The 10,285-nt window shown below is 39.0% G+C and overlaps 1 long non-coding RNA gene across 1 annotated transcript in view; it reads right to left on the bottom strand.

Annotated features, from left to right (window-relative positions):
• Positions 1-9,303: 9,303 nt before the first annotated feature.
• LOC128665092 (uncharacterized) overlaps positions 9,304-10,285 on the bottom strand; it is a 33,145-nt gene continuing 32,163 nt past the window's right edge. Inside the window, exon 3 of the long non-coding RNA XR_008402996.1 lies at positions 9,304-9,448. This is a non-coding gene — a long non-coding RNA (uncharacterized LOC128665092). The remainder of the gene's footprint in view (positions 9,449-10,285) is intronic.

Genomic DNA, 10,285 nt, shown 5'->3' with positions numbered 1-10,285 from the left:
CAGATTAGGGGTTAATAATTGAAGTTAGGTGTCGGCGATGTTAGGGAGGGCAGATTAGGGGTTAATACTATTTATTATAGGGTTAGTGAGGCGGATTAGGGGTTAATAACTTTATTATGATAGTGGTGCGGTCCACTCGGCAGATTAGGGGTTAATAAGTGTAGGCAGGTGGAGGCGACATTGTGGGGGGCAGATTAGGGGTTAATAAATATAATATAGGGGTCGGCGATGTTAGGGCAGCAGATTAGGGGTACATAGGGATAATGTAAGTAGCGGCGGTTTACGGAGCGGCAGATTAGGGGTTAATAATAATATGCAGGGGTCAGCGATAGCGGGGGCGGCAGATTAGGGGTTAATAAGTGTAAGGTTAGGGGTGTTTAGACTCGGGGTACATGTTAGGGTGTTAGGTGCAGACGTAGCAAACAATGGGGCTGTGTTAGGAGCTGAACGCGGCTTTTTTGCAGGTGTTAGGTTTTTTTTCAGCTCAAACAGCCCCATTGTTTTCTATGGGAGAATCGTGCACGAGCACGTTTTTGAGGCTGGCCGCTTGCGTAAGCAACTCTGGTATCGAGAGTTGAAGCTGCGTTAAAAATGCTCTACGCTCCTTTTTTGGAGCCTAACGCAGCCTTTATGTGGACTCTCAATACCAGAGTTATTTTTATGGTGCGGCCAGAAAAAAGCCGGCGTTAGCTATGCGGGTCGTTACCGACAAAACTCCAAATCTAGCCGATTGGATCTTGTGAGCTTACAGCTTGCAAATTTCAAACACATTCATCACTAACGGCTAGATTAAGAATTTTGCGGTAAGAACTGCTCCGTACTAACTTGCAAGTTATTGCCACCGCTCACCTCCCTATAGCGCTGCTATTACAGGTTTGCAAAAACACGGCGTTAGCAGGCAATATGTGAGCGTAGAGCAAAATTGAGCTCCATACCGCACTCCAATACCAGCACTGCTTTGAGCTGGTTTTACGTGCTTGTGCACAATTTCCCCATAGACATCAACGGGGAGAGCCGGCTGAAAAAAAGCCTAACACCTGTAATAAAGGAGCGTAAAGCTCTGTAACACAGCCCCATTGATTCCTATGCGGAAAGAAAAGTTATGTTTACACCTAACACCCTAACATAAACCCTTTGTCTAAACACCCCTAATCTGCTGCCCCCGACACCTACATTAAATTTATTAACCCCTAATCTGCTGCCCCCAATGTCGCTGCTACCCGCCTACACTTATTAACCCCTAATATGCCGCCCCCAATGTTGCCACCACCTACATTACACTTATTAACCCCTAATCTGCCGCTCCCGACATCGCCAAAACCTACATTATATTTATTAACCCCTAATCTGCTGCCCCCAATGTTGCTGCCACCTACATTACACTTATTAACCCCTAATCTGCCACCCCCAATGTCGGCGCCACTATTCTAAAGTTATTAACCCCTAAACCTAAGTCTAACCCTAACCCTAACACCCACTAACTTTAATATAATTAAAATAAATCTAAATAAAAATTACTATTATTACCTAAATAATTCCTATTTAAAACTAAACACTTACCTATAAAATAAACCCTAAGCTAGCTACAATTTAATTAATAGTTACATTGTAGCTACCTTAGGTTTTATTTTTATTTCACAGCTAAGTTTGTATTTATTTGAACTAGGTAGAATAGTTACTAAATAGTTATTAACTATTTACTAACTACCTAGCTAAAATAAATACAAATTTACCTGTAAAATAAAACCTAACCTGTATTACACTAACACCTAACCTTACACTACAATTAAATAAATTACATTAATTAAATACAATTAACTACATTACAAAAACAAACAAAATTACACAAAATAAAAAAAGAAATGATCAAATATTTAAACAAATTACACCTAATCTAATAGCCCTATCAAAATAAAAAGCCCCCAAAATAAAAAAAACCCCTAGCCTAAACTAAACTACCAATAGCCCTTAAATGGGCCTTTTGCGGGGCATTGCCCCAAAGAAATCAGCTCTTTTACCTGTACAAAAATACAAACAACCCCCCAACAGTAAAACCCCCCACCCACACAACTAAACCCCCCAAATAAAAACCTATCTAAAAAAACCTAAGCTCCCCATTGCCCTGAAAAGGGCATTTGGATGGACATTGCCCTTAAAAGGGCATTTAGCTCTTTTTCTGCCCAAACGCTAAACTAAAAACTATAAAACCCACCCAATAAACCCTTAAAAAAACCCTAACACTAACCCCCCAAGATCCACTTACAGTGTTGGAGACCCGACATCCATCCTCAATGAAGCAGCAGAAGTCCTCAGCAAAGCCGGCAGAAGTCTTCATCCAAGCGGGCCAAAGTCTTCATCCAAGCCGGCAGAAGTCTTCATCCAGACGTCATCTACTATCTTCATCCATCCGGCATGGAGCGGCTCCATCTTTAAGACATCCGGCACGGAGCATCCTCTTCTTCCGATGGCTAACGAAGATTTAAGGAATTTTTCACCTTTAATTCCAATTGGGTGATAGAATTCTAACAGCCAATCGGAATTCAAGAGACACCATGTTCGATGACGTTCCTTAAAGGAACCTTCATTCTTCGTTAGCCGTCGGGAGAAGAGGATGCTCCACGCCGAATGTCTTGAAGATGGAGCCGCTCCACGCGGGATGGATAAAGATAGAATATGCCGTCTGAATGAAGACTTCTGCCGGCTTGGATGAAGACTTCGGCCCACTTGGATGAAGACTTCTGCCAGCTTCGCTGAGGACTTCTGCCGCTTCATTGAGGATGGATGTTGGGTCGTCAAAAACTGTAAGTGCATCTTCGGGGGTTAGTGTTAGGTTTTTTTAAGGGTTTATTGGGTGGGTTTTATTTTTAGCTTAGGGACTTTGGGCGGAAAAAGAGCTAAATGCCCTTTTAAGAGTAATGCCCATCCAAATGCCCTTTTCAGGGCAATGGGGAGCTTAGATTTTTTAGATAGGTTTTTATTTGGGGGTTTTGGTTGTGTGGGTGGTGGGTTTTACTGTTGGGGGGTTGTTTGTATTTTTTTTTACAGGTAAAAGAGCTGATTTCTTTGGGGCAATGCAAGGTTAGGTGTTAATGTAAGACAGGTTAGGTTTTATTTTACAGGTAAATTTGTATTTATTTTAGCTAGGTAGTTAGTAAATAGTTAATAACTATTTACTAACTAGTCTACATAGTTAGAATAAATACAAACTTGCCTTTAAAATAAAAATAAAACCTAGCTAGCTACAACGTACTCAGCAAGCTATGAGTACGGCGTATAGTCGAAACGTGTAAGCTGTGTTTACTAAGGGCATGTACAATTGCTAAACATGTAACCATTCTTAAGACTGAATAAATTCACTAAAGTTTTAACTGCAGCTCCGAATTTTCGTTTTTGTGTGTATTCCTGAGCCTTACAGTGGAGCTTTGGCAGTTGGTGGATTCCTGGAGGTCTCAGCTAACAAGGAGGTGAATGATCGTTGCTATCTTACCTTTTCCCCGTTTTCGCTATCCTGGCATATGCTTCCCCTCACAAGCCGGCCACAACATTTGACGTCATCCTTCGGAGCCCCGAAGTGAGCGTGTGTGTTACGGATGCCCTAGCTGCACGCTGCAGCTTCCAGCCTGTGGAAAAACGTTCCAAGCTGTATGATGGCGGCACACTGAAAACCCAGGAGAGAGGTCTTCCAAACGGTTCGTCTCACGGAGGGCGACATTGAATAAGGCCGTGAAGAGAGGGTAAGTCCGTAGTGGCTAATAAGGAGCATTCTTGAGTACTGGGGCAATTAGGAACCGTGCAACTACAACAAGCGGTGCTATCGGCACTACATTGTGTCTTTTCACATCATTGGAGATTTCGTTTGTGAGACATAAGGGTCTCCCCTTCACAGGGGTTATTTCAAGTTTAGCTACAATGTAACTATCAGTTATATTGTAGCTAGCTTAGGGTTTATTTTACAGGTAAGTATTTAGTTTTAAATAGCAATTATTTAGTTAATGATAGTAATTTTTAATTAGATTTTAATTATATTAAAGTTAGTGGTGTTAGGGTTAGACTTAGGGTTAGATTTAGGGGTTAATAACTTTAGTATAGTGGCGGTGATGTTAGGGACAGCAGATTAGGGGTTAATAACAGTAATGTAGATTGCAGCGATGTTAGGGACAGCAGATCTAGCCGTAAATTAATTAAAGAGACATGGAAGTAAAAGTGATACTTTTATGATTCAATCAGAGCATACAGTTAATAACAATGTTCCTGTTTGCGTCTTATCAAAATGTACCTCTTCCTCTTCGTATTCTCTCTATGAGAGCAACCGTGAGGTAAGTTCAGGGGCCTATGTGATGTGATGTGGTGTGAAGTCATTTGAGACCTATTTGGAAATCTGTTTCTAATAAAATTATATAGTTTTGAATTAAAAAATAACTTATCGCACAAGTGTGATCTGTGTAAAAAGCTCATTGTGCAGATTGGAATATAGGCCTTAGCCCTTAATCTAGCAGTAAAAAGGCATTAACCTTTCTGAAACAATCCTAATATAATTTTTTTTCTGGTATGTTTGGGTCTAGGGACAGGTAACAGTAGAAAATCAATAAAAAAGTAAATAATCAGCATGCAACAAGCAATAGCAAGGGTGAGTGGCTAATTGTCACAAGGTTGAATAGCTGGTGGCCATTTCCAGGTGCTTGGACCAAAAGTAAATTGTGTAAAATCAGAAGAAAGTGCAGCTTACTGTAACAAGAGTTTTATGAAGTTTTTTGAATTGAGTGGATACATGGATGGGAATTCCATGGTACTACTGGTCTGTCTCCCTCCTAGCCTAGTAGAATGGGTGAACGTGATTGGTGTGGGTGTTCCCTTTTTTATATGAACAGATACATGGATTTTGGGAGGGGACTGTGGGTCTTTGTGTGTGCTTCCTAGTCTTGTAGAACTGGTTAATTTGTTTGCTGTGGCTATGTGGGAATTGCCCATTCAAGGTAATTCCATTCTGTTCAGTATTCATCCTGGCAAGGAAAGTCTTTCACCTGTAAAATATTGTTTTGAAGGCTTTCACCCCATCCCAATCTTTTTATAGTGGCTCCTTTTCAGTAACAAATACACATTCTAGCCTTCAGTTGCCCCTCTATGGGCTCACTTCCATTAAGTCATTAAAAATGGAGCCGTAAGATACCAAAGTGGCCAGCAGCTAAAATTAGTTTATGGCTCCATTTTAGTACCAGGTTTCCATTGAAAATATTTAGTGCATTGCATGCAGTCGCTCTTTTCGTGTAGGTGTAAGTTAATGTTGTGTTTACACTTCCATCCGACATTGGATTTCTTAAAAATTAGTTGCTATGGTAACCTGATCTTACACTATAAAATTTATGTTTAACCTCTGCGCTGCTTACCTGGCATTAAAGAGAAACAAAAACAAAGATACTTATTTATAATACATATTTTTAACTATAAGCAAATACTACTTTTTATTGCAATTATATTTTCTACTTTATGAATATATGTAATATATATTGCTGCCCTAGGCATAAGTCTAGTTTCTATTTTGTGGATATGTGCTTGCATATATTTTTATTTGTAAATACAAACTGATATTTCCATAAGAACATAAGTGCAACTATTCCTATTAATGGGACACCAATAAATATGACATATTTCAGTTTTTTCTACATTTAAACACTTGGATTGTTTGCATTTCTAAATGTATTGGCAGCAACAGATTGTGCTTTCATTGGAAACATGCGGCCGGATTACGAGTTTTGCGTTATGAGTGGTTTGGTACTAACTTGCAAGTTATTTCCACCGCTCACCTTTCATAGCGCTGCTATTACAGGTTTTCCAAAAACCTGCTTTGGCAGCGTTGAGCTCCATACCGCACACAAATACAGCGCTGCTTTGAGCTGCTTTTACATGCTCGTGCACGATTTCCCCATAGACATCAATGGGGAGAGCCGGCTAAAAAAAAAAGCCTAACACCTGCAATAATGGAGCGTAAAGCTCCGTAACGCAGCCCCATTGATTCCTATGGGGAAAGAAAATTTATGTTTAAACCTAACACCCAAACATAAACCCCGCGTCTAAACACCCCTAAATCTCTCTTCCCCGACATTACGATACCTAAATTACACTTATTAACCCCTAAACTGCCGCCAATCTAATTGGAACAGCCAATAGAATGCAAGCTCAATCCTATTGGCTGATTGGATCAGCCAATAGGATTAAAGCTCAATTCTTTTGGCTGATTGTATCAGCCAATAGGATTTTTAACCCTTTAATTCTGATTGGTTGATAGAATTCTATCAGTCAATCGGAATTCAAGGGATGCTATCTTGGATGACGTCATTTAAAGGAAACTTCATTCTTCAATAGCCAGCGAAAGAAGAGGATGCTCCTCGCCGGATGTCTTGAAGATGGAGCTGCTCCGCATTGGAAGGATGAAGATAGAAGATGCCGTCTGTTGTCTTGGACGGGTGCACTGTTGCCCTAAAGATGATGCTGCTTCCTAAACTGGATGAAGACTTCTGCCCGCCTGGAGGACGACTTCTTGCCGCTTGGATGAAGACTTCTCCCGGCTTCGTTGAGGACTTCTTGCCGTTTGGATGAAGACTTCTCCTGGGTGGATGAGGATGGATGTCCGGTCTTCAAAAACTGTAAGTGGATCTTCAAGGGTTAGTGTTAGGTTTTTTTTAAGGGTGTATTGGGTGGGTTTTATTTTTAGATTAAGGACTTTGGGCACCTTAAAAGAGCTAAATGCCCTTTTAAGGGCAATGCCCATCCAAATGCCCTTTTCAGGGCAATGGGGATCTTAGGTTTTTTTAGATAGTATTTTATTTGGGGTGTTGCTTGTGTGGGTGGTGGGTTTTACTGTTGGGGGGTGTTTGTATTTTTTTTTTACAGCTGATTTCTTTGGGGCAATTCCCCGCAAAAGGCCCTTTTAAGGGCTATTGATAGTTTAGTTTAGGCTAGGGTTTTTTTTTATTTTGGGGGGGCTTTTTCTTATTTTGATAGGGCTATTAGATTAGGTGTAATTCGTTAAAATATCTTGTAATTTGTTTATTATTTTCTGTAATTTAGTGTTTTTTTTGTACTTTAGCTAATTTAATTTAATTTATTTAATTGTTGTTAATTTAGTAAATTTATTTCGTTATAGTGTAGTGTTAGGTGTTATTGTAACTTAGGTAAGGTTTTATTTTACAGGTACTTTTGTATTTCTTTTAGCTACGTAGTTATTAAATAGTTAATAACTATTTAATAACTATTGTACCTAGTTAAAATAAATACAAACTTGCCTGTAAAATAAAAATAAACCCTAAGCTAGCTGCAATGTAACTATTAGTTATATTGTAGCTAGCTTAGGGTTTATTTTATAGGTAAGTATTTAGTTTTACATAGGAATTATTTAGGTAATTTATATATTTTTTTAGATTTATTGTAATTATATTTAAGTTAGGGGGTGTTAGGGTTAGGGTTAGACTTAGTTTTAGGAGTTAATACATTTAGTATAGTGGCTGCGGCAGATTAGGGGTTAATAAATGTAGATAGGTGGCGGCGATGTTAGGGACGGCAGATTAGGGGTTAATAATATTTAACTAATGTTTGCGAGGCAGGAGTGTGGCGGTTTAGGGGTTAATATGTTTATCATAGTGGCGGCGACGTTGGGGGCGGCAGATTAGGGGTTAACAAGTGTAGGTAGGTTGCGGCGACATTGGGGGCGGCAGATTAGGGGTTAATAAAAATAATGTAGTTGTCGGCAATGTTGGGGGCAGCAGATTAGAGGTTAATACATATAATGTAGGTGGCGGCGGTGTCCGGAGCGGCAGATTTGGGGTTACTAAGTATAATGTAGGTGTCGGCGATGTTGGGGCGGCAGATTAGGGGTTAATAAGTGTAAGATTAGGGGTGTTTAGACTCGGGGTTCATGTTAGGGTGCTAGGTGTAAACATAAAATGTGTTTCCCCATAGGAATCAATGGGGCTGCGTTACTGAGATTTACGCTGCTTTTTTGCAGGTGTTAGGCTTTTTCTCAGCCGGCTCTCCCCGTTGATTCCTATGGGGAAATCATACACGAGCACGTACAACCAGCTCACCGCTGACTTAAGCAGCGCAGGTATTGGAGTGCGTTAAGGAGCAAAATTTTGCTCCACGCTCACTTCTTGTCTTACCCGTAATACCAGCACTGTAGGTAAGTAAGCGGTGAGAGAAAACGGCTCGTTAGCACTGCACAGCTCATAATGCAAAACTCGTAATTTAGCCGATTGAAAGCCACCTAAAAATAAAACCTTTTAAAAAACCCCAACCTATCCTTAAAAAAGTAAATTTATTCTAAAAACCTAGGTTAAAGTTTTAATTCACCATCTTGAATCCGGCTTCTTTGGGGGCGCTCCTCGGTCCTCTTCATACATGGCGACAGTGCTTTAAACTTGATTTGAAAAACAAGGACACTCCTATAAAAAAAGGATGAAACCTGAATTCAAACTATAGATGAAGGGGACAAAGTAGCGCCGTTGCCATGGACCCCATAGATTAGTGCAGGGCAGTTAGTTCTTGACTGCAGATGTTATTTTTTTTTTTTAACTTTGCGGCTCCATTTAAGTCAATGGGGAGAATGCAATATTGCAATAACGATATTGTTAAGTTAACTTTTTACGCACGTCGGGTTCTTGCGAGTGCAACCTTTTTTTAACTTGTAATACCAGCGCTACCTAATATGCGCAAAAAGTTAACTTCTTGCAGGAATGTTAATTACAGCTCCACTTGTAATCTACCCATTTATGTATAGTCTTGAACATATATTTATAGTAACAAGATTCTTGTAACTTGTTGCTACTTTAAAGGACATGAAACCCAAACATTTTCTTTCATGATTTAGGTAGAACATACAATTTTAAACAACTTTCCAGTTTACTTCTATTATCAAGTTTCCTTCATTCTCTTGGCATCATTTGTTGAAGGAGCAGCAATGCACTACTGGCTTGGCTCTGTCCTTGACACGTGCCATGTTGTGTTTAATTAATTATATATATTTAGCAGGTACCCAGTTGAGATAAGTTCCTCTTTTGTTTGTTAACTGTGTGTAATGTATAGTTTCTTCTCAAGTTGTTCCAACTATCCTAACTTAGTGACAGTATAATAGACAAATATTGTGCTATTTTTTTTCCTTATTACTCAATAAAGTTTTAAAAGAACATATGTCAGAAAGTGTATAATAATTGGAATACACAAACCAATGAAAATGGAGAGCCTTGAGATCCAAAAGTTATCAACCAATAGGAAATTCAAAGCAGACGGAAGACAAATGCAATAAAACAATAATAACATAGAAGACTTTATTAAAGTAAAACTTTTGCTTTTAGAAAACAAAACTTGAAGCCCTTTGTCAAATGGAGGAACAAGGTTGGGCAAGTAGGAGTGGCTGCTCTTAATGATGGGTCTACACCGTGGATCCAGTTGAATGAAGCTGAAAGGATAAAATATCAAAAACACAATAAGGTGTAAAGTGAATTATTAAAGGGATAGTAAAGTCCAAATAAAACTCAGATTCAGATAGGGCATGTCATTTTGAACAACTTTCTAATTTACTTTTATTATCAAATTTGCTTTGTTTTCTTGTTATTCTTAGTTGAAAGCTAAACCTAGGTAGGCTCATATACTAATTTCTAAGCCCTTGAAGGCTGCCTCTCAGCTGAATGCATTTGACAGTTTTTTCCCAGCTAGAGGGCGTTAGTTCATGTGTTTTATATAGATAACCTTGTGCTTATGCACTTGAAGTTATTTAAGATTCAGCACTAATTGCCTGATATGCAAATATGTCAAATGATCTGACATAAGGAGGCAGTCAGCAGAAGCTTAGATACAAGGTAATTACAGAGGTAAAAATATATATTTCTATAACAGTGTTGGTTATGCAAAACTGGGGAATGGTAAATAAAGGTATTATTGATCTTTTTAAACAATAACATTTTTTGTGCTTACTATCCCTTTAAATGGAAGTAAAGACAAGAAGGTTGAGAAAATATTTTTTCTCTGTGACTTACAATTAAGTAGAGTTGTGCAGCGGCGAAAAATTTGTTTTGCAGGAATGTTTCGGAACCAATTTTTCAGACTATTCGTCTACTGCACTATTTGGTATTTGTTTGTTTAAAATGAAACTATTACTGAATTTTCGGGGAACATTTACATTACTTTAAATGTTTCTTTGTTACATGTTAAAAAGTAGCTGTATACGTACTCTCTAGTGCGCTGGAGAGCAACGCAAATCGTGACCCTGATTCACAAAGCCCCAGGTCGCACTAAT

This window comes from Bombina bombina, chromosome 6 (genome assembly GCF_027579735.1).
Source record: "Bombina bombina isolate aBomBom1 chromosome 6, aBomBom1.pri, whole genome shotgun sequence".
NCBI classification, from domain to species: Eukaryota; Metazoa; Chordata; class Amphibia; order Anura; family Bombinatoridae; genus Bombina; species Bombina bombina.
This window is presented reverse-complemented; position numbering and strand designations above follow the sequence as displayed.